The sequence below is a fragment of the Oryctolagus cuniculus genome, chromosome 11, assembly GCF_051225735.1.
Source record: "Oryctolagus cuniculus isolate XC-2025 breed Fujian yellow rabbit chromosome 11, ASM5122573v1, whole genome shotgun sequence".
Classification (NCBI taxonomy): domain Eukaryota; kingdom Metazoa; phylum Chordata; class Mammalia; order Lagomorpha; family Leporidae; genus Oryctolagus; species Oryctolagus cuniculus.
The window spans coordinates 18,413,953-18,437,023 of record NC_142877.1 but is presented as its reverse complement, the minus strand read 5'-3'; the positions used below and the strand labels follow the sequence as shown (position 1 = coordinate 18,437,023).

Below are 23,071 nucleotides of genomic sequence, written 5' to 3'. Positions count from 1 at the left end.
GACCTCTCTCTTTCTCTCTCTCTCTGCCTCTGCCTCTCTGTAACTCTGCCTTTCAAATAAATAAATAAATCTTTAAAAATATTTTTAAAAAGGTGAGTATTTTTGGTGAAAATTTATTTAAATCCATGCACAGTTTTATATGCATCCTCATGGACTTTTTTTAAAAACCCTGTGTATCATTAAAATTTATTTCACTTATTTCTTTCCTTACTATAACAACTTACAACTTTTTAATTGCTCAGGTGCCTTGCTTCATATTTCTGTCATAGTCTCCAGTCTAGCTTATTCTGCTCCTTACCGACATATCACATGAAAGTAGTCACCATCGTAGCCCAGCAGGTCAGACCCCTGGATCCCTCAACAGCAGAAACCTCTTAGGACTTCCATGGTCTTTAACACTGAATCTAAAGGGGCCAACACCAGCAACTGTGGCCTGGTAAGACTCACAGTCCTGTCCTGGCTACTGCGTGTGCCCCAACCCAACCACGAGCCTCAGAAGAAGCCAGAAGCATTGTGCTGAAACGATGCAGAGCTGGCCAGCAGCCAGAGAGGCAGCACCTGGTAAAAGGGACCCAAGTGGGACGACCAACAATCCTGTTTGCCTTCAACACAGCAGTTTCTTGGAAGTGGGACTTTGAGTTTATGAAAACAAGACAGACTCAGAATGAGCAGCCCATCCTGGACCCAGGTATGTGCAAGAGACCTGAAAGCTCACCCTCCCCACCTCCCCAGCACCAGTTGTGCTCAGGGGATGTGCTCAGAAGATAGGAAAACTCCAACCACCTTGGGTTTCACCTGCCACTGAGCTAGGTGAGAACTGAAATTCTATAGCCACACCCATGGAGGCAGTAGGAGAAAGAACAGGAGAGCCCACTGGCTATGACTAGGGAGCAAACTCTTCCAATAAGTGTGCCCTCCCTCTCTGTGTGTTTGTGGATGTGTGTGTGTGTGTATGTGTGTGTCTGTCTGCTCAGCTCACTTCCCTCACTCCCTGGGGTAGAGTCAGGGTGGGGAGTCTGACTCACTGCCCAGGCCACAGGCCTGTCTGCTCGGCTCCAGACAGGGCATCTGCCAGTCCCCCTCTCCATTGGCTGTGTTGTCAGCCACAGGCAGTGCCCCCAAGAGGGTGCATAAGGGGAATGAGACTGAGTAGTTTCTTTGGCTGAGGCTGAGGAAGGTGCTTTCTGCCCCAAGGGCTGCTGGCAGGACAGACTTCCCAGGTGTGCACTCATTGATCTCTCCTGGTCTCCTTCAGCATATGCCAGTGTCTCCAGCCGTCCATCATCCAGGGAGCAGGGCACAGGGACAGAAGCTCTCTGCTTTCCTGCCTCTCTGTAGAGGAGCCAAGCAAGGCTGAGATCGAGCAGAGTTCCAACAACCCCTTCAACTATTCACCGTGCAGCCACCATGTGCCAGGCCCCCAGGAAAGTGCTAGAAACGCCACAGTGAACAAAGGCCCTGCCATTGTGATGCTTACAGTATAGTGTGGGAAACAAATGACAAATGAGGCGTTATACAAAAAAAGAAAATGTAGTAAGAGCTATGAAACGAGAATACTTGGATATCGTGAGAACACACATCTGGGCTCTATCCTAGTCTGGGCAATCACGGAGGACTTGCCTGAGGAAGCAACACCTATGTCAAGATCCAACAATGAAGAAGAGTTTAGTTGCACTTAACTCTGTGTCCTGAACTCTCAAAGGTGGGAACTGAGAGCCTCTGGAGCAGTTTCCACACAACACGGCTAGGTTATCACACCACACTTATCTCTTGGCCGACAGACTCGTGCCTCTGAGCAGGTACCAGGCTGTCCCCAGTTAGGACAGATTCTAGGGCCTGGGGTGGAATCCTCGCAGGAAGAACTCAGGGGGCCCAGGTATGCGTGAGTAGGAAGCAGCAGAGTTTAGATGAAGGCTTTGGGCCAGAGACTCCAACCAACCTGAATATCACTTCAGGACCACTCACTCACTATTTCTCCATCTCATCTCTGAAGCTGTTTCCTCCTCTGCAAAACTGGAGTAAAATGGTACCCAGTTCATAAAGCTACTGTGAGGATCTTGAGAGACAGCTTAGGAGAGAGCTCAGAGTGGTGTCTGGTACATAGTACATGCTGGATGCAAAGTGAGACTTTCTTCTTTAAATGATTCGTGCTGCAATGAAGAAACTCACCCAGTGCTGTGGGAATCTCCTATCACTTATCTTCCAGTAACAATTATTTAAAATAAGCTGTACAGCTGGCAAAATGCCACGCTGTGTCTCAAGGAAGAAATATTAGAAATGAGTTTCAAAGGGTGGGTGTCTGACTTGCAGAGAAAGACATGAGGCTGAGCAGAATGGGTGGGGTGCGTGCAGGAGCAGCCCGGAGCACTGCAGGAGATGGCAGAGCACCGAGCTGAAGGGCGGGCGGGCTGGGCAAGGCCACGCCGCGAGCTCTGACTTCCTCCGACAGGCGAGAGCCAGGCAATCGCAGATGCTGGAGCTGTCAGGGATGCATCAGGGTCTGTGTAGGGCAGGACGGAGGTTGCCTGGGAAAGAAAACCATGAGTCCAAGGACAAAAACGAGGCTGCCATGGGTTCAGGAAGGGCCGCCCAGACATCTATCATCAGAACTCTCGGCGCTGTTCCCTGGCCCCACGTCTTCACACACACTCTTCCTTTTGCTTGTAATTCAAACGAATGGACCTACCAAAAATTAGTGAAGGGACTCACTTACTCAATGGATTTTCTTTATTTGAGAGGGGGAGAGACCGAGAAAAGAGCTCCTGTTGATCTACTCCACAAATGCCCACAACAACTAGGGCTGAACGGGGCCAAAGCTAGGAGCCAGGAACACAATCGAGGTTTCCCATGAAGAAGAACTTGAAGCATCACTCAGACCTCTCAGAAGCTGGAGTCAGGGCCAGAGCTAGAGTATAGTGAAACCCAGGCACTACATACAGGATGCTGCTGTTCCAAGTGGTGCCGAACTACTCACCACACAGCCACCCCCGTCAAAGAATAATCACTATGCACTTATTCTCTGTGAATCCCATAATCTTCATTCTCAATGAAGTTGATAATCTAGTGCAAAGGTCAGCAAATTTTTTTCTGTAAAATACCAGTGGGTAAACATTGTAGATCTCTGGTGCAAATCTGCCACTGCAAGGCAAAATGACCCATAGACTATGCAAACGAATGAGCTTGGCTGTCTTTCAATAAAACTTTATTTACAAAAATAGACTGTGAGCCAGATTTGGCCCAAAGGCTGGTTAATGCTAATTAAAACACGATGTGAAGGGCTGGTGTTGTGGTGCAGTGAGTAAAGCTGTCACCCGCAGCACCAGCATCCCATATTGGTGCTGGTTCGAGTCCCAGCTGCTCCGCTATCAAAGCACTCTGCTATGGCCTGGGAAATCAGCAGAAGATGGCCCAGGTCCTTGGGCCCCTGCACCTGCGTGGGAGACCTGGAGGAAGCTCCTGGCTCCTGGCTCCAGATCGGTCTAGCTCTGGTCATTGCAGCCATCTGGGGAGTGAACCAGAGGATGAAAGACCTCTCTCTCTCTTCTCTCTTTTTCTCTCTCTCTCTCTGTAATTTTGCCTTTCAAATAAATAAATAAATCTTTAAAAATATAATTTAATGGTCAGTGCCATGGCTCACTAGGCTAATCCTCCTCCTGCGGCGCCAGTACACTGGGTTCTAGTCCTGGTTGAGGCACCGGATTCTGTCCCGGTTGCTCCTCTTCCAGTCCAGCTCTCTGCTGTGGCCAGGGAGTGCAGTGGAGGATGGCCCAAGTGCTTGGACCCTGCACCCACATGAGAGACCAGGAGAAGCACCTGGCTCCTGGCTCCGGATCAGCGCGATGCACTGGCCATAGCACACCGGCCGTAGAGGCCACTGGGGGGTGAACCAACGGAAAAAGGAAGACCTTTCTCTCTGTCTCTCTCTCTCACGGTCCACTCTGTCAAAAAAAAAATTATATATTTAAATAATTTAAAATTTTCCAGTAGCCACATTTTTAAAAAGCAAAATTAAGTGGATGAAATTAATTTTTATAACATTGTAATCCAATATATTTAAAATATTTAATGGACAATCAATATAAAAATTGAGACATTGCACTGTTTATACTAAGTCTTTGAAATCCAGTTTATTTTACATTTACAGCATATCTCAATGCAGATTAGCCTTGTTCCAAGTGCTCCGTATCCACCATTCTGGACAGCACAGGCAGATGGAAATCCGCGTGGGTGCTGAGCAAGGAATGAGGACATGGAGCAGCCTGGCATCACCTGAGGCACAAACTATGGTCCAAATCCAGCCTCTCACCTGCTGGGCAATTTTGAACATAGTTCTTAACCAATCTGTGTCTCTTGAAGGCCCAAGTAGCAAATGAAGAGTTGGCTAGGTTCCTAACAGCTCTATAACACGGAGCTTCCAGATTCAGGGGTTGGTGGATGGGGTCATCAAATTGAACATGCTTTGCTAAAAAATACCTTGGATAATACAATCATCTTCTGGAAATGAGGGTGAGCCATCTCCACTGCCCACTGCTCCAGGGACCTTGAGGATAACTGTCTAAGTGATAGGAGAAATGTATAAGTTGAGGAAGAATAGGAGAGCCATCAACCCCACCTCCCTGGGGGCAGTAGGCTCACACACATGCAAGAAGCCACATAACTGTGCTATAGACACACATACACACACAAGCACACATAGGCATGTAATACAGGCACATACATGTACAGAGGGGAGAGCTGTGATCTCCAGCCCACAAGGAGCAGGACGTGGGAACAGAAATAGACTCCACCTGAGTCAGAGGGTGAGTCAGAATATTCTGGAGAGCTTCAGAAGGGAGCAGCAGGAGGGGCCAGGGGTGGGGAAAGGAGCCAGGCCCCCAGGGAGAGTGAGGGAGATTGGCAGGTTTCCCAGGCACGGAGGCAGGGAAGAGCAAAGAATGGACGTCCTGGGAGGAGCGGGGTCCACCGCCTCACCCACTGTGTCCTGAAGGGGTGCACACTGGAGGGGCATCGGAAAGAGGAAGCGGCCCTTTGGGGCCCCGAGCTGGGCAGGATTGAGACGAGGGTGTGCACTGCCTGCTCTGTGAGCACATGAGGCACACACACCCTGGTGCCCTCTGTGAAAGCTCCATCCCAGACCCTCTCCCTGCAGTCGCCCTGCCTGCTGAGTGCGTGGGATGCGGCTGCTCACCCTGTCTCTCTGGGAAACTGAGGAAGAGGCAGTGCTGAGTGTCCTAATTAGCCCAGGCTGGGACAGGTGAGGCTAACTCCCCATGGCAGTCCCTGAGGGAGCTGCAGAGTCTAGGTCTGTGTGGCCCACCCACTTCCAGCACGTGGCCGGCCCCGCCACCCGAAGGGACTCTCGGAGCTCAAGAGAGTCCAGGAAACCATCAGATCCAGACAGCAGACTTTCAGAAAACTGGGAGGGAGGGCAGGAGAGGGACACCCTCAGGAGGAGACAGGCCAACAGGAGGAGGGGGCAGGATGGGGCAACACTGTGACGCCAGTTTCAGTTTTCCTCTTGGTTGCTGTACTCAAGCCTCGGAGCAGTGCTAGGCTGTCCCTGGTCAGGACTGATTCCGGGATCCCAGAGTAGAGTGGGAGCCAGACACAGCCTGAGGGACCTCCATGGGTAGAAGTGACCACTCCAAACCATCCCCATCTGCCAGTCCTGCACTCACTGTGTCCACATCACCCCGACAGACCCCCACCTTAGTGTATGTTCCCCCAAAAGCTGAGCCTGAGACAAGACCTTTGGTGCAGGTAGTTGATCTGGGAGTGATCCCAGGAAGAATGAATGAAGGAGCAGGCAAAGGGAGCTCAAGTGTGCCAGGACTGCTTGGGAGTGGACAGGGCTTCCCACCTGATAAACAGGACCAGAGCATTTATCCAAGGCCGTATGGTTGAAGGTTGCCCCCAAGATAGTTACTGTCCAGCCACCTTGTGGCCTTGTTCTTTTAGAGAAAGCTGTGGAGCAGAATGAAGAAAGGAGCAGAGTGTGTGGAAGTGGTGGGTCTGGCAGTAGCGTCTCCCTCAGCTGTGTACCACTGCTGGAGCTGCAGCTCACACCAGGCTCCTGAGAAACCCACCATGCCTTCCCATGGCTCTCAGCTACCCTTCACGTAAAATGCAAACTCCTTCCCATAGCCCAAACATCATGTATGGTCTGGCCCCACCTGCTTTGCCAGCCACATCTCCCTCTTCTCACCCCCTTCCTCATCACCCCATAGCTCCATGGACTCATGGGATGCCCTATTGGTCTCCTCCCCATTCCAAGAAGTGACCACACCTCAGAGTGTCTGCCATTGCTCCTCCCTCTTCCGTGTCCCTGACTACGTGGCCAACTCCTTCTCACCCTCAGGGCTCAGCAAAAGGACCCTCCTTTGAGTTCTCCCTGCCTAATCTTCCTGAGGTCAAACCTCTGTACTCATCTCATATCCCAAAGGAAATCAAAGGACCTCAAAGGAAAACCAAGGCCCTCATCTGATGTGCTTGCCAGTTCTCCAGGTACAAATACTCCTATCATGGTCAATGTCAGGTGAACAATGTAAGGGCACTGACTGTGGAGTTAGAAAAAAAAGCAGTCCAGTAACTTCCTGTTAGATGGTACAGTATTTCTACCATATGCACACAAGAGACATAAATAACCTCAAAAGAATAGAGGTTGGTAAAATGAGAAGTGACTTGTTGTCTTCTTTATTTTAATATTTAACTGCAAATTTACACAATCTAATTTTTTATGGTGATGTGCCTCACCACCAATTCATAGAATTCCTAACAATTTGACAGTTGGTTCTCATGAGATGATACGAGACAGCTCCAATTCCTATAGCCACTTTATTTCCCCATGTGCATGTTTGAAAATACGTAAATACTTTTCCTCCTTGTTTTACTAGACTTATGTTAGCCCTCCAGAATGTGGGTCTCTTGATGGTGGAAACTATGACTGACTTATTTTTAGTGGTATCTTTAGAGCCCAGCACAATGCCTAGATCAAAAAAGGAATTCAACAAATATTTGTTGAATGAATGTATCCTTGTGTGAATGCATGAATGAGTGTGTAAATGAGGTCGATGGATGTCATAGGGTTGGGCATCTCCGCTGAGAACCGGAGAGGGAACATCCACCCTAAGTGACCCACATTGCATCCTACATGGCTTGTTGGGAGTGCTGATGACAGTGTGGAGACAAGGTACAAGAATGCCAAGAGCCCCAGAGGTTCCAGGCCAGAGAAGCCAGGCAGTGCCAGGACAGTGGATCTGAAGTTATGGCTAAAAGTTCTGGGACTCCTAAAGGTGGCTTCTGCTGGGGCTTTATCCACTCTGCACCCTTAGGAGGCCCACTGGTGGACAGGGCTCTCAGGCACACCCAACGCCAGCAGATCCTCTGCCACTGCCCTCCATCTGGGCCTTACAGGCCACCCCTTCACAAAGGCTGGCTTGGTCTGCTCTGGTACATCTGGGGCCCCACTCGCGGCACACTCCATGGAGCAAGCTCCCCAGGAAGAGAAAGGTTAGCAAGTCTATGGTCATCACCTCTCAGGTGTGTGCCCCTCCTTATGCCAGCCCCTCCACTCTGGACGCCTGCTTCCTGATGCACAGGCAATGCCTGACTTCACCTGTCTGTCTGCAGCACTTAGCATGAAGCTCATGTAGGAGGCGTAAGCATGAACGAGTCAATGAGTAAAGCAGCTTCCCGGCAGAGCAAATGTGAATCAGCGGCTTTTCCCACTCAGGCCAATCCCGGGCCTGGCACGAGGGCAGAGCAGAGAGAGGCCAAGCCAGCCCTGCCCCTAACTGCAATCCAGGACAGTGGCCAAGAGCACAGCCCAGCTCTGCCACACTCTAACTTGGGCCTTCCTTTCCCTATCTATAAAATGGGAATAAATCATCATAGCACTATCTTATCAGGTGATGGGGAGGATTAAATGAAAGGATATAAGCAAGGGGCCTACAAATATCCTGGAACAGCGAAAGAGCTCAAAAGTTTACTTTTTAATTTGCAAAACTTACATAGCAATTTCTTTGTAACAGGACCTGATCTAAGCATTTTATGAATAGTCAATCATTTAATACCCTACTTGTATTGAGGGCTTAACACTTCATGACACCACCTCTCACTGTGGTTTTCTTCTTGTTTGTTTCATCAGTTTTACTTGCTTAGGATGTTTGCTGTTACTATCACTGTTACAGAATCAGTTTCTGCCCCTCTCTCAGCCTCAGCACCCTTTTCTGTAAAATGACGCATTGGGTTAAGTGGCCTCTAATGTAGTTCCCACCAACTATTCAGGTTTTTCTACACTATGTCTGCAGAGCGGATTTTTGCTGCAGGGACCGGATCAAGGAGAATAGGCTTGAGGGGCCCATCCCTGGCCACCAGCCCTCCACTGCCTCTGATGTCAAGGGAAATATAGGAATGGCGACCACCTTGCTCAGCGGCAGGGCTGTGGACCCATGTGACCATTCTCAACCCCTCACCTACAGTAGATGATGCCAACTCTGCCTGCAAGTCCCAGAGCACCAGCATTTGAAACGAAAATGCCAGCACTGCCAATTCCATTCACTGTGCAGGTAATAAATATTTACTAAGCACCTCCTATGTGCCTAGAGTGTGCCATGCTTTGGGAACAAGACAGGAAGATCACTGCCCTTATCAAGTTTAAGATATTGCAGGAAACAGGGACCACGCTGTGGCGTACCAGGTAAAGCCGCCGTCTGCAGTGCCGGCATCCCATATGGGCATTGGTTCGAGTCCTGGCTGCTCCACCTCCAATCCAGCTCTCTTCTATGGCCTAGGAAAGCAGTAGAAGATGGCCCAAGTCCTTGGGGCCCTGAACCCACATGAGAGACCCAGAAGAAGCTCCTGGCTCCTGGCTTCAGATCAGTGCAGCTCTGGCCGTAGCAGCCAATTAGGGAGATGAAAGACCTCTCTCTCGCTTTCTCCCTCTCCCTCTTCTTCTCTCTCTGTATAACTTTTTCAAATAAATAAATAAATCTTTTTAAAAAAGATAATGCAGGAAACAGAAAATAAGCAAGTTAACAAATAAGCAAACAAGCCCCTTTCAGAAACCTTAGGGGCTGTGAAGAGAGCTAAGAAAGCAGAGTAGCCTGGGAGGGTGGGCAGCAGAGCCTCGCTGTACAGGTGATCTAGAAACTAACACAGCAATGAGGACAAAGCCCACACTGGGATGGGCTTTGGTGGGAGAAGAGGGCTCAGCCTGTTAAATAAATAGGCCTGGGTGGCTGGAAGCCAGGGGGATTACAGTCAGAGATCAGCAAAGCAGACTGGAGCAGGTCAGATAGCACCTGGTTAGTCACATAAGGAGCCTGGATTGTCTTCTAAGCATAATGAGAAGTCAATGGAGAATTACAAGTAGGAAATTATGGCCCTTCTCACACTCAACAAACATTTTTCTATCTGCTGGTTCCCTCCTCTGATGGCCACAATGGCCAGGGCCGGGCTAGGCCAACTCCAGGAGCCAGGAGTTTCTTCTGGGTTTCCCACATGGGTGTCAGGGGCCCAGGCACTTGGGTCATCTTCTGCTGCTTTTTCCAGGCCATTAGAATGGAGTTGGATCAGAAGTAGAGCAGCCAGGACATGAACCAGTGACCATATAGGATGCCAGTGTTGCAGGAGGCACCTTTACCTGCCACTCCACAATGTCAGCCCCCTCAACCAACATTTATTTGCCTGCACACAAGACCCTTTATGTGGGGCCGGCACTGTGGCATAAAAGGTTAAGCCTCTGCCTGCAGTACTAGCATCCCATATGGGCACTGGTTCGAGTCCCAGCTGCTCTGCTTCTGATCCAGCCCCCTGCTGACGCACCTGGGAGATCATCAGAAGATGGCTCAAGTGTTTGAGCCCCTGCACACATGTGGGAGACCTGAAGGAAGCTCCTGGCTCCTAGCTTCAGCCTGGTCCAGCCCTGGCTTTTGTGCCCATTTAGGAAGTTAACCAGTTGATGGAAGATATTCATATTCTCTCTCTCTCTCTCTCTAACTCTCTCTCTAAAATAAATCTTTTAAAAAAAGACCCTTTATGTTATTTGTGGAGTTCCATGCAAAATGAAAATGAAGGGTCCTTGTTTGAAGTTTCTTAAGTTTAAGATGGCACAAGGCCCTTCTAAGCATGGGGTTCTGCCCATGGAGCCCGTCCAGCCCACACAAAACTCCGCTGGTGTTAACAAAGCTTTGTCTTAATTTGAAAAATATATACTGAGAGCCTGACATAAGCTGAGCACTGGGAGTATGAAAAAGTAAGTGACCAAATCAAGAAAGTCAAGACAGGCATTGTGGTGCAGCAGGTTAAACCACCACTTAGGATGCCCATATCCCATATCAAGGTGTCTGAAACCAAGTTCCACTTCCACTTGATCCAACTCTGTAAATGTGTCTGGAAGGTCACAGATGATGGTCCAAGTACTTGAGTCCTTGCTACCCATATGAGAGACCCAGATGGAGTTCTAGGCTCCTGACTTTGATTTAGCCATCCCTGGCTCTTGTAGGCATTTGAGGAACAAACCAGCAGGTGGAAGATTTGGGGTTCTTTCTATCTCTCCTTCTCTCTATGTCACTCTCCCTTTCAAATAAATACATACACAAACAAAATCAAGCAAGTCATTTTTAACTTAGCTTTTCTTTTTGATTTTCTCCACACACATACTCATACAAGGCCAGAGGACTGGTCCACCTTCACATATTTGGTGGTGCTCTGACTCCCACAGGTTCAGAGCAACTGCCAAATGGATTTAATTTGATTCCCTAGTAATAATGGGAATGTTACTGAACACCCACCATGTGCCTGGCACATACATACACTATTTCACTAATCCCTCCATAACCAGCCCTCAATAAGAACCATGTAAGGCAAGCATGAGATGAGAAGTCACGCTTAAAGAAAGAAAAATTAAGTTTTCCAAGCTCACTGGTAATTCCAACCTTACTGGTAATTAGTAGAGCTAGAATTCGAAGCTTGTTCCCATTGAATCCAGAGTCCATTCACTGTAGGTAGGCAATCCTCATATCCAGTATGTGTTCCGACGACTGATCAAAGTAAGGATTCAGATACAGTTTTCAATAACCTTGAGAGCAACTGGTATCTATGGAGTACTTACCACAAGACCCTTTAAAAAGGTCATGGAAATTGCATGTTACATGTTAATTTCACTTGTCCCAGAACTTTTACAGCCCTGCTATATGTGTCAAAGCCTACACTAAGCTCTCCTCATAGGTGGTCCCATTTTTCTTCTATAAGCAGTCCCTTGTGCATACACCATTATTTTCTCACTTCTCCAGTGGAGAGACCAGGAGGTTAAGTATCTTGTCTGAGGCCTTCCAAATAATAACTTATAGATCTAGGCGTCAAGGTGGCCCCAGAATTGGGGTTCCTGCCTCCTGATGTTTCTCCCTCTCCTCTAAGGTCACCCAAGGTTCTTGCTTGCTGTGGTTACTTGGCCATTTTCCTGTTGGAAAGGTCAGAGCTCAGAAGTCCAGAGAGTCTGACCCAAGGAGAAGGTCTGAAGGTTTGACCTGATGTCAACATCAGGACAGAAAGTTGCTTCATGCCCAGCCCAAGAGGAACAGGAAAGTCTGACTTCTCCCCCTGACCATGGGAAAGAGTTCCTTTTCTAAAATAAGCAAGGCCAGAACCATGAGAGTGGCATGTCAGACCCTTTCTGTCACAGCCTTTCCCTTTATCTTGTCCTTCTGGCTAACGGGGAGAGCTGTCTTGAAAGAGGAAGATTTGCTCACTCTTGGTTTTCTAACCAAGGATCTGAGGGACTTCCCTAAAGTAAAGCACCAAGCAGGAAGGTTCTGGACCCCTGCTCTGTAGTGCAACCTTACAGCAACCACAGAGTCGGGACTCATAGCCTCACTTGGGTACTGCCCAGAAAGAGGCAGCGAAGAAAGCAGAGGTTATGAATACCTCAGTTAGCAGAAAATCCAAGCAGTCAAGGAGAATAGCAGCATCAGTTTGGGGCCCTAGGTCAGCCCCAGTTCTCTGTGTTGTGGACTCTGGTGTGAGGCAGCTGTGTCTGGTCAAACACAGCAGGAATCCCACAACACCACCCAATAGTTGTGGGACCTCTGCAAGTCCACTAACCACTTAGGGTTACTAATCCCTATGGTCTTGAATTAAACAATGTGACTTGTATAAAAAGAACAGATAAAAATAGAGAAATATATTTCTTGGTCTCAGTGAAGTTGCAGAATACCAGCTGAGGCAAGTCATAAGAACTAAGCGCAAGTGTGCAGAATTACCAAGCAGCACAGCCTCCAGCTGGATTTCCAAGTTTGGGGTCCATGTCTCACAAAAGAACTACATGTCTGTTTGTACAGAATTCCTGCATTTTCATATGTCCAATGTTGATTTGTCTTATAGCTCCAGAGTGAGTCTATTTTGAGTCCTTAGATCTCTAAGAATGTCTACATATTGCTTTTTACCATGAAATATTCAAAATTCTTGCATTCCCAACCCTCTCCCTTCAAAACTCAGTAAAAGGCTCCATCACTTAAAAAGGTAAAGGAAAAATTGACAGGCAATTTAATTTTTAAATTCTTCATAAGGACTCTTTTTCCTTCTTTGGTGCTTACAATATAAAAGAAATTATCATTGTAATTGAAAGTTTTAAGTGAAATTCCTTTTTTAATTTTTTGCTTTGGGATGTTGTGAGTCTTTTCACTGAACATGTTTGATAAAGTTTCCTTTAAGCATAGAAAAATACCATGACTTAGAGAGTATTTATGGTCTTGCACTAGAAATCCTTTTTCATTAACTCATGTAACCTTAGGAAACTCCTTATTGGAAAGGAAATAATGAGTACCACGACCGAAAGGAAAGGACATGAAGTGAGGCTGCTGAGTTTCCAGCCAGACTCAGAGCTTCCCCAATCAGGTTACTTTGGGTGTATTACCCAAATACTCTGATGTTCAGCTTCCTCCTCTCTAAGATGAGGGTGATAACAATGCCTACCTCATTGGATGGCTATGAAGATTAGATGAAATAACACAGGTAAAACATTTTAATTTCCTAAAGAACAAATCCAGCACACTTACAACACACAAGGTCAACACAAAAAAATCAACTGCACTAATAATTAATGAAAAGAAATTAAGAAAACAATTCCATTTATAATGTCATTAAAAAGAATAAAATATCTAGGAATAAACTTAAGCAAGAAAGTGAAAGATTGTACAGTAAAAACCACAAAACATTGGTTAAGAAGTTAGAGAGGACATAATTAAATGAAAAGGCATCCCATGTTCATGGACTGGAAGACTTCACATTGTTAATGATACTATCAAAAGTGATTGGCCGGCACCACGGCTCAATAGGCTAATCCTCCACCTGTGGCGCCAGCACCCCGGGTTCTAGTCCCGGTTGGGGCGCCGGATTCTGTCCCGGTTGCTCCTCTTCCAGGCCAGCTCTCTGCTGTGGCCTGGGAGTGCAGTGGAGGATGACCCAAGTGCTTGGACCCTGCACCTGCATGGGAGACCAGGAGAAGCACCTGGCTCTTGGCTTCGGATCAGTGCAGTGCGCAGGCCACAGCGCCCCAGCCACAGTGACTACTGAGGGATGAACCAAGGGAAAAGGAAGACCTTTCTCTCTTTCTCTCTCTCTGTCCACTCTGCCTGTCCAGAAAAAAAAAAAAAGTGATCCAGAGATTCAATGTAAAATCCAGTGACATTATATTTTGTAGAAACAGTAATACACAATCTAGAGTTCATAATAACCATAATAATACTGACAAAGAACAAAGTCAATCGTCACACTACCTGATATCAAAACTTATATTACAAAGCCAAAGTAATCAAAACTGTGTGTTGCTGACAGACAGATAAACAAACCAAATAAAATAAAGAGCCCAAAAGTAGCCACCCCATGTGTGATCGCATGATCTTAGACGAAGGTGTCAAGATCACTCGGTGAGGAAAGCACAGTCTCTTTGACAGTGTTGTTAGGAAAGCTGAATACCCATATGGAAAAACGAAGCTGGGCTCTTCATACCTTATTTATAAAAATTAAATCAAAATGGATTAAAGATCTAGACATAGGATTTTCTTCTAGAAGAATACAGGGAGAAAACTTTATGATACTGGATTTGACAATAATTTCATAGCTAGGACACTGAAAACATGGACAACAAAAGGAAACATAAATAAATAAGGCTACATAAAACTTAAAAACATTTGTGCTTCTAAAGTCACAGTAAACATTTATGGTAGGGGACAAGCTTTACCTTTATGTGATCATTACACAGTGTGAACATGAATCAAAGTATTGTGAGGCCGGCGCCGCAGCTCACTAGGCTAATCCTCCGCCTAGCGGCGCCGGCACACCGGGTTCTAGTCCCGGTCGGGGCGCCGGATTCTGTCCCGGTTGCCCCTCTTCCAGGCCAGCCCTCTGCTGTGGCCAGGGAGTGCAGTGGAGGATGGCCCAGGTGCTTGGGCCCTGCACCCCATGGGAGACCAGGAAAAGCACCTGGCTCCTGGCTCCTGCCATCGGACCAGCGCGGTGCGCCGGCCGCAGCGCGCCGGCCGCGGCGGCCATTGGAGGGTGAACCAACGGCAAAGGAAGACCTTTCTCTCTGTCTCTCTCTCTCACTGTCCACTCTGCCTGTCAAAAAAAAAAAAAAAGTATTGTGAATATGTACAATTATTTTATGTACCTCAGAGTAATTCTGAAAGGCTCCTGTTATTGAAGTATAATAAAAAAAATTTAACACATAGCTTTAAAAAGACACAATGAACGGCATGAAAAGCAACCTATAGGATTGGAGATAATATTTGAAAATCACATATGAGATAAAAGGTTAATATTGAGAACATTGAGAACATATAAAGAACTCCTAACCCTCAAGAAAAACAAATAAACCAATTTTTTAAATGAACAAAAGACTTAAACATTTATCCAAAGAGGATTTTACATAAATGGCCAACAAGTATATGAAAATACATTCAGCATCACTAATGATAAGGGGAATGAAAATTAAAACCACGTGAGGTATCACCTCACCCTCGTTAGGATGGTTACAATTTTTAAAAATAAATTAGTGAGGGGCTGGCACCATGGCACAGTAGGATAATCCTCTGCCTGTGGCACTGGCATCCCATATGGGCACCAGTTCTAGTCCCAGCTGCCCCTCTTCCAATCCAGCTCTCTGCTGTGGCCTGGGAAAGCAGTAGAAGATGGCCCAAGTCCTCGGGCCCCTGCAGCCACATGGGAGACAGGGAAGAAGTACCTGGCTCCTGGCTTCAGATTGGCGCTACTCCGGTCTTTGCAGCCATTTAGAGAGTGAGCCAATGGAAGGAATACCTTTCTTTCTGTGTCTTCCTCTCACTGTCTGTAACTCTATCTCTTAAATAAATAAATAAAATCTTTTAAATAAATAAATAAAATGAATTAGTGAGTGCTGGTGTAGATGTGAACATGCTGGAATGCTTCTACACTGTTGGCTGGAATGCAAGAAGGCATACTGCTATAGAAAACATCATGGCTATTTCTCAAAAGATTAAAATTCAGTGGCCATAACTTGTCCGGCCCTGCAAAAGATACTTAAAGATGTGCTACACTCAGAAACACAGAAACACGGCCATCAATATGAAAGAAGGGAAAGGAAGAACACCTACCAGTAAAAGAGCATGGGAAGCTCAAAGCATATACTAGAAAATATTTCCGGGAAAATGGCAGGGCAAAGTCACTACGTATCAATAGTCACATTGAACATTAATGGTCTGAATTCTTCAGTTAAAAGACACCGTTTGGCTGACTGGCTCAAAGAACACAACCCAACTATTTGTTGCCTACAAGAAACACATCTCTCTAACAAAGAGGCATGCAGACTGAAAGTGAAAGGTTGGAAAAAGATATTCCATGCCAACAGAAACCAAAAAAAAGCAGGTGTAGCCATATTAATATCAGACAAAATAAACTTTAATACAAAAACTGTTAAGAGAGACAAAGAGGGACACTATATAATGATTAAGGGTTCAATTCAACAGGAAGATGTAACTATTATAAATGTATATGCACCTAATTACAGGGCACCGGTCTATTTAAAAGATATGTTAAGGGACTTAAAGGGAGATTTAGATTCCAATACAATAGTACTGGGGGACTTCAATACTCCACTCCCAGAAATAGACAGATCATCCAGACAGAAGATCAACAAGGAAACAGCAGATTTAATTGACACTATTGCCCAAATGGATCTAACAGATATCTACAGAACTTTCAACCCTACATCTACAGACTTCACATTCTTCTCAGCAGTGCATGGAACCTTCTCTAGGATTGATCACATATTAGGCCATAAAGCAAGTCTCAGCAAATTTAAAAGAATTAGAATCATACCATGCAGCTTCTCAGACCACAGCAGAATGAAGCTGGAAATTAGCAACTCAGGAAACCCCAGAAAGTATGCAAACACATGGAGACTGAACAACATGCTCCTGAATGAACACTGGGTCATTCAAGAAATCAAAAGAGAAATCAAAAACTTTCTGGAAGTAAATGAAGACAACAACACAACATATCAAAATTTATGGGATACAGCAAAAGCAGTATTGAGAGGCAAATTTATAGCAATAGGTGCCTATATCAAGAAATTGGAAAGGTACCAAATAAATGAGCTTTCAGCGCATCTCAAGGACCTAGAAAAACTGCAGCAAACCAAACCCAAATCTAGTAGGAGAAGAGAAATAATTAAAACCAGAGAAGAAATTAACAGGATTGAATCCAAAAAAACACTACAAAAAGTCAGCCAAGCGAGAAGCTGGTTTTTTGAAAAAATAAACAAAATTGACACCCCATTGGCCCAACTAACTAAAAAAAGAAGAGAAAAGACCCAAATCAATAAAATCAGAGATGATAAAGGAAATGTAACAACAGACACCACAGAAATAAAAAGAATCATCAGAAATTACTACAAGGACCTATATGCCAGCAAACAGGAAAACCTATCAGAAATGGATAGATTCCTGGACACATTCAATCTACCAAAATTGAACCATGAAGACATAGAAAAACTAAATAGACCCATAACTGAAACAGAAATTGAAACAGTAATAAAGGCCCTCCCAACAAAGAAAAGCCCAGGACCAGATGGATTCACTGCTGAATTCTACCAGACATTTAAAGAAGAACTAATCCCATTTCTTCTCAAACTATTCAGAACAATCGAAAAAGAGGGAATCCTCCCAAATTCTTTCTATGAAGCCAGCATCACCTTAATCCCTAAGCCAGAGAAAGATGCAGCACTGAAAGAAAATTACAGACCAATAGCCCTGATGAACATAGACGCAAAAATCCTCAATAAAATTCTGGCCAATAGAATACAACAACACATCAGGAAAATCATCCACCCAGACCAAGTGGGATTCATCCCTGGTGTGCAGGGATGGTTCAACATTCGCAAATCAATCAATGTGATTCACCACATTAACAGACTGCAAAAGAAAAACCATATGATTATCTCAATTGATGCAGATAAAGCATTTGATAAAATTCAACACCCTTCCATGATGAAAACTCTAAGCAAATTGGGTATAGAAGGAACATTCCTCAATATAATCAAAGCAATTTATAAAAAACCCACAGCCAGCATCCTATTGAATGGGGAAAAGTTGGAAGCATTTCCACTGAAATCTGGCACCAGACAGGGATGCCCACTCTCACCACTGCTATTTAACATAGTTCTGGAAGTTTTAGCCAGAGCCATCAGACAAGAAAAAGAAATCAAAGGAATACAAATTGAGAAGGAAGAAGTCAAACTATCCCTCTTTGCAGACGATATGATTCTTTACTTAGAGGATCCAAAGAACTCTACTAAGAGACTATTGGAACTCATAGAGGAGTTTGGCAAAGTGGCAGGATATAAAATCAATGCACAAAAATCAACAGCCTTTGTATACACAGACAATGCCATGGCTGAGAAAGAACTGCTAAGATCAATCCCATTCACAATAGCTACAAAAACAATCAAATACCTTGGAATAAACTTAACCAAGGACGTTAAAGATCTCTACGATGAGAATTACAAAATCTTAAAGAAAGAAATAGAAGAGGATACCAAAAAATGGAAAAATCTTCCATGCTCATGGATTGGAAGAATCAACATCATCAAAATGTCCATTCTCCCAAAAGCAATTTATAGATTCAATGCAATCCCAATCAATATACCAAAGACATTCTTCTCAGATCTAGAAAAAATGATGCTGAAATTCATATGGAGGCACAGGAGACTTCAAATAGCTAAAGCAATCTTGTAGAACAAAAACAAAGCCGGAGGCATCACAATACCAGATTTCAGGACATACTACAGGGCAGTTGTAATCAAAACAGCATGGTACTGGTACAGAAACAAATGGATAGACCAATGGAACAGAATTGAAACACCAGAAATCAACCCAAACATCTACAGCCAACTTATATTTGACCAAGGATCTAAAACCAATTCCTGGAGCAAGGACAGTCTATTCAATAAATGGTGCTGGGAAAACTGGATTTCCACGTGCAGAAGCATGAAGCAAGACCCCTACCTTACACCTTACACAAAAATCCACTCAACGTGGATTAAAGACCTAAATCTGCGTCCTGACACCATTAAGTTATTAGAGAACATTGGAGAAACCCTTCAAGATATTGGCACAGGCAAAGAATTTCTGGAAAAGACCTGGGAGGCACAGGCAGTCAAAGCCAAAATCAACTATTGGGATTGCATCAAATTGAGAAGTTTCTGTACTGCAAAAGAAACAGTCAGGAGAGTGAAGAGACAACCGACAGAATGGGAAAAAATATTTGCAAACTATGCAACAGATAAAGGGTTAATAACCAGAATCTACAAAGAGATCAAGAAACTCCACAAAAACAAAACCAACAACCCACTTAAGAGATGGGCCAAGGACCTCAATAGACATTTTTCAAAAGAGGAAATCCAAATGGCCAACAGGCACATGAAAAAATGTTCAAGGTCGCTAGCAATCAGGGAAATGCAAATCAAAACCACAATGAGGTTTCACCTCAGCCCGGTTATAATGGCTCACATACAGAAATCTACCAACAACAGATGCTGGCGAGGATGTGGGGAAAAAGGGACACTAACCCACTGTTGGTGGGAATGCAAACTGGTCAAGCCACTATGGAAGTCAGTCTGGAGATTCCTCAGAAACCTGAATATAACCCTACCGTTCGACCCAGCCATCCCACTCCTTGGAATTTACCCAAAGGAGTTTAAATTGACAAACAAAAAAGCGGTCTGCACCCTAATGTTTATTGCAGCACAATTCACAATAGCCAAGACCTGGAACCAACCTAAATGCCCATCAACGGTAGACTGGATAAAGAAATTATGGGATATGTATTCTTTAGAATACTATACCTCAGTAAGAAATAATGAAATCCAGTCATTTGCAACAAAATGGAGGAATCTGGAACACATCATGCTGAGTGAAGTAAGCCAGTCCCAAAGGGACAAATACCATATGTTCTCCCTGATCGGTGACAACTGACTGAACACCAAAAAGGAAACCTCCTGAAGTGAAGTGGACACTATGAGAAATGGTGACTTGATCAGCATAGCCCTGACTGTTAATGAACAACTTAATACATTATCCCTCTTAGTATTTTTTTTGTCTGTTCTACTTAATATGACTGGTTTAATTCTGTAATTATCACACAGTTATTCTTAAGTGTTGAAAATTAACTGAAATGTGATCCCTGTTAAACATAAGAGTGGGAATAAGAGAGGGAAGAGATGTATAATTTGGGACATGCTCAAGCTGACTTGCCCCAAATGGTAGAGTTAGAAACATACCAGGGGATTCCAATTCAATCCCATCAAGGTGGCATGTACCAATGCCATCTCACTATTCCAAGTGATCAATTTCAGTTCACAATTGATCATAATGAAAGGACTAAGAGTCAAAGGGAGCACATAAACAAGTCTAGTACCTGCTAACACTAACCGATAGAATAAATAAAGGGGAGAGTGATCCAACATGGGAAGTGAGATACTCAGCAGACTCATAGAATGGCAGATGTCCTAAATAGCACTCTGGCCTCAGAGTCAGCCCTAAAGGCATTCGGATCTGGCTGAAAAGCCCATGAGAGTATTTCAGGCATGGAAAGCCAAGACACTCTGGCAAAAGATCTCTGCGAGTGAGATCTCAGTGGAAAGAACAGGTCTTCAAAGAAGGAGGTACCTTTCTCTGAAGGGAGGAGAGAACCTCCACTTTGACTATGACCTTGTCTAAACAAGATAAGAGTCGGAGAACTCAAGGGGCTTCCATAGCCTTGGAAACTCATGACTGGTGCATAGGGAGATTACTGATGCCATAAACAGGAGTGTCAATTTGTTAAGTCAACAACAGGAGTCACTGTGCACTTACTCCTCATGTAGGATCTCTGTCCTTAATGTGCTGTACATTGAGGCTTAATGCTATAATGAGTACTCAAACAGTATATTTCACTTTGTGTTTCTATGGGGGTGCAAACTGTTGAAATCGTTACTTAATGTATACTAAACTGATCTTCTGTAAAAAAAAAAAAAAAAAGAAAGAAAAAGAAAGAAATTATCAATTCCCAACTTGACTCTCACTGGGATTAAACATGACAATAGGTCTGATCTGATTTCATCATCATTTTAAAAAAATCATCTATTATTTTTCACTTTATGTTTCTGTGTGGGAGCAAACTGTTGAAATCCTTACTTAATGTATACTAAGCTGATCTTCTGTATATTAAGATAATCGAAAATGAATCTTGATGTGAATGGAAGGGGAGAGGGAGTGTGAAAGGGGAGGGTTGTGGGTGGGAGGGACGGTATGGGGGGGAAGCCATTGTAATCCATAAGTCGTACTTTGGAAATTTATATTCATTAAATAAAAGTTAAAAAAAAATTCAGTGGCCATATAATCCCACAATCCCACTTTGGGTATTTATCAAAATAATTGAAAGCAGGATCTCAAAAGAAAAAAATTGTGCATCCATGTCCAACATGGCATTGTTCACAACAGCCAAGATGTGTAAGCAACACGTGTCCAAAGACAGATCAGATGGACAAGCAATTTGTGGTCTATGTGTGCAATGGGCTATTATTCAGTCTTAAAAAGGAAGGAAATACAGATACTAAGGATGAACCTTGGGGACAGTGTGCTAAGTGAAATAAGTAGTCATAACAAAACAACACTGCATACCCAACTTACATGAAGTAATAATCTGAGACACATTCAGAGACAGAAAGTAGAAGGGTGGGAGAAAGGGAAAGGGAGTTTAATGAATATGGAGTTTCAGTTTTACAAAATGGAAATGTTTTGGAGATCTGTCTCACACAATGTGGATGTCTTATTGCTAATGAATAGCGTACTTAAAAATGGTTAAGATGGCAAAACTTGTTAGGTCTATTTGCAACTATCAAAAAAATTGTTTCAGTTAGTGCACGTCATTTAACGAGGCTCCACAGAAGCTGAATCTCCTCTATATTTTTAAAGACTTATTTATTTATTTGAAAGAGTTACAGAGAGAGAGAGAGAGAGAGGTCTTCCATCCAATGGTTCACTCCCCAATTGCTGCAACAGCTGGAGCTGCACCAATCCAAAGCCAGGAACCAGGAGCTTCCTCTGGGTCTCCCACATGAGTGCAGGGGCCCAAGGACTTGAGCCATCCTCCACTGCTTTCCCAGGCCATAGCAGAGAGCTAGATCGGAAGTGGAACAGCCGGGACTCGAACCGGCGCCCATATGGGATGCTGGTGCTTCAGGCTAAGGCATCAACCTGCTGCGCCACAGCATGGGCCCCTGAATCTCCTTTATAATTAAGGAAAATGGAGTTTTGAGAGCTTGTGTAACTTGTCCACCTCATACAGCTAACAAGTGATGGATTTGGGATTCCAACCCAATCTTTCTCAATCCAAAATCCACACCTTTAACCATCAAGGTACCGTGCCTCGTGTCCAGAATCTGTGTGGCACAGAGCACACTGTGAATAAAGAGAATTTCCTTTTATGTGAACCTTGTAGCACAGAGACCAGACCGAGGCTGGAGGTCAGCTTTGGTCCCCTTCTCCACCCAAAACCTTGAAGTCAATAAGCTTCAGCCCCACTGAAATGGCCAGGCTTCAAATTCCAGAAGACACACACACACACACACACACACACGATCTTCCTTTTATTAGTGACATCATGTTCTTTAGACTCGCTGCTGCTGAGGCAATGAGACAGCTCCGTCTGACAGACAGGAATCAGACAACTTAAAGATGGAAATTACACTCAGAATCTAGCTCAACACTGTTCCCAGCAGCAACAACAGGCACAAGGAAAGTGTAAAATGAAGTCTACTTGCCATCCCTGGAAGCAACAAATAAGAAAAAGACACATAAGATACATGAAGTCTTGACTCTTGTGTGCACAAGCTATGGAAGCATGGAGGAAGAAGTGAACAACCCACCTAGGCTAGGAGAGTCAGAGAAGACTCCCGGGGGAGTTAGCATGGCCATTGGATCTTGAGGGATAATAGGAGTTAGCCATGTTTTAGAGAAGAGAAAAAAGAGGAGAGGAGAGGAGAGAAGAGGGGAGAGGAGGAGAGGGGAGGGGAGGGGAGGGGACATTCACCAGCAGAGACAGGGTGGTCTAAAGCACATGGTGGGCCACAATTAAAGAATATCCTGGTGCTGGCACCATGGCGCAGTAGGTTAATCCTCTGCCTGTGGTGCCGGCATCCCATATGGGCACCAGTTCTAGTCCCAGCTGCCCCTCTTCCAATTCAGCTCTCTGCTGTGGCCTGGAAAAGCAGTGGAAGATGGCCCAATTCCTCAGGCCCCTGCAGCCAGCCACATGGGAGACAGGGAAGAAGCCCCTGGCTCCTGGCTTCAGATCGGCGTAGCTCCGACCATGGTAGCCATTTAGGGGGGTGACCCAATGAAAGGAAGACCTTTCTCTCTGTCTCTCCCTCTCACTGTCTGTAACTCTACCTCTCAAATAAATAAATAAAATCTTTTTTAAAAAATCCTATCATTTACACCATTACACCTTATCCATCCATGAAAGCTAATAGCTACTGAGAAAGTAAAGCTTGGTA

The 23,071-nt window shown here is 44.9% G+C and overlaps 1 long non-coding RNA gene across 4 annotated transcripts in view; it reads right to left on the bottom strand.

Annotated features, from left to right (window-relative positions):
* The window catches only part of LOC108176599 (uncharacterized), a 218,218-nt gene that overhangs the window by 94,743 nt on the left and 100,404 nt on the right, over positions 1-23,071 (bottom strand). Inside the window, exon 2 of one of the 4 annotated variants that reach the window (XR_016215841.1) lies at positions 4,237-4,555. The exons of the other annotated variants lie outside the window; for them this stretch is intronic. This is a non-coding gene — a long non-coding RNA (uncharacterized LOC108176599). Of the gene's footprint in view, positions 1-4,236; positions 4,556-23,071 lie in introns of those variants that run through there. 4 annotated transcript variants of the gene reach the window in all.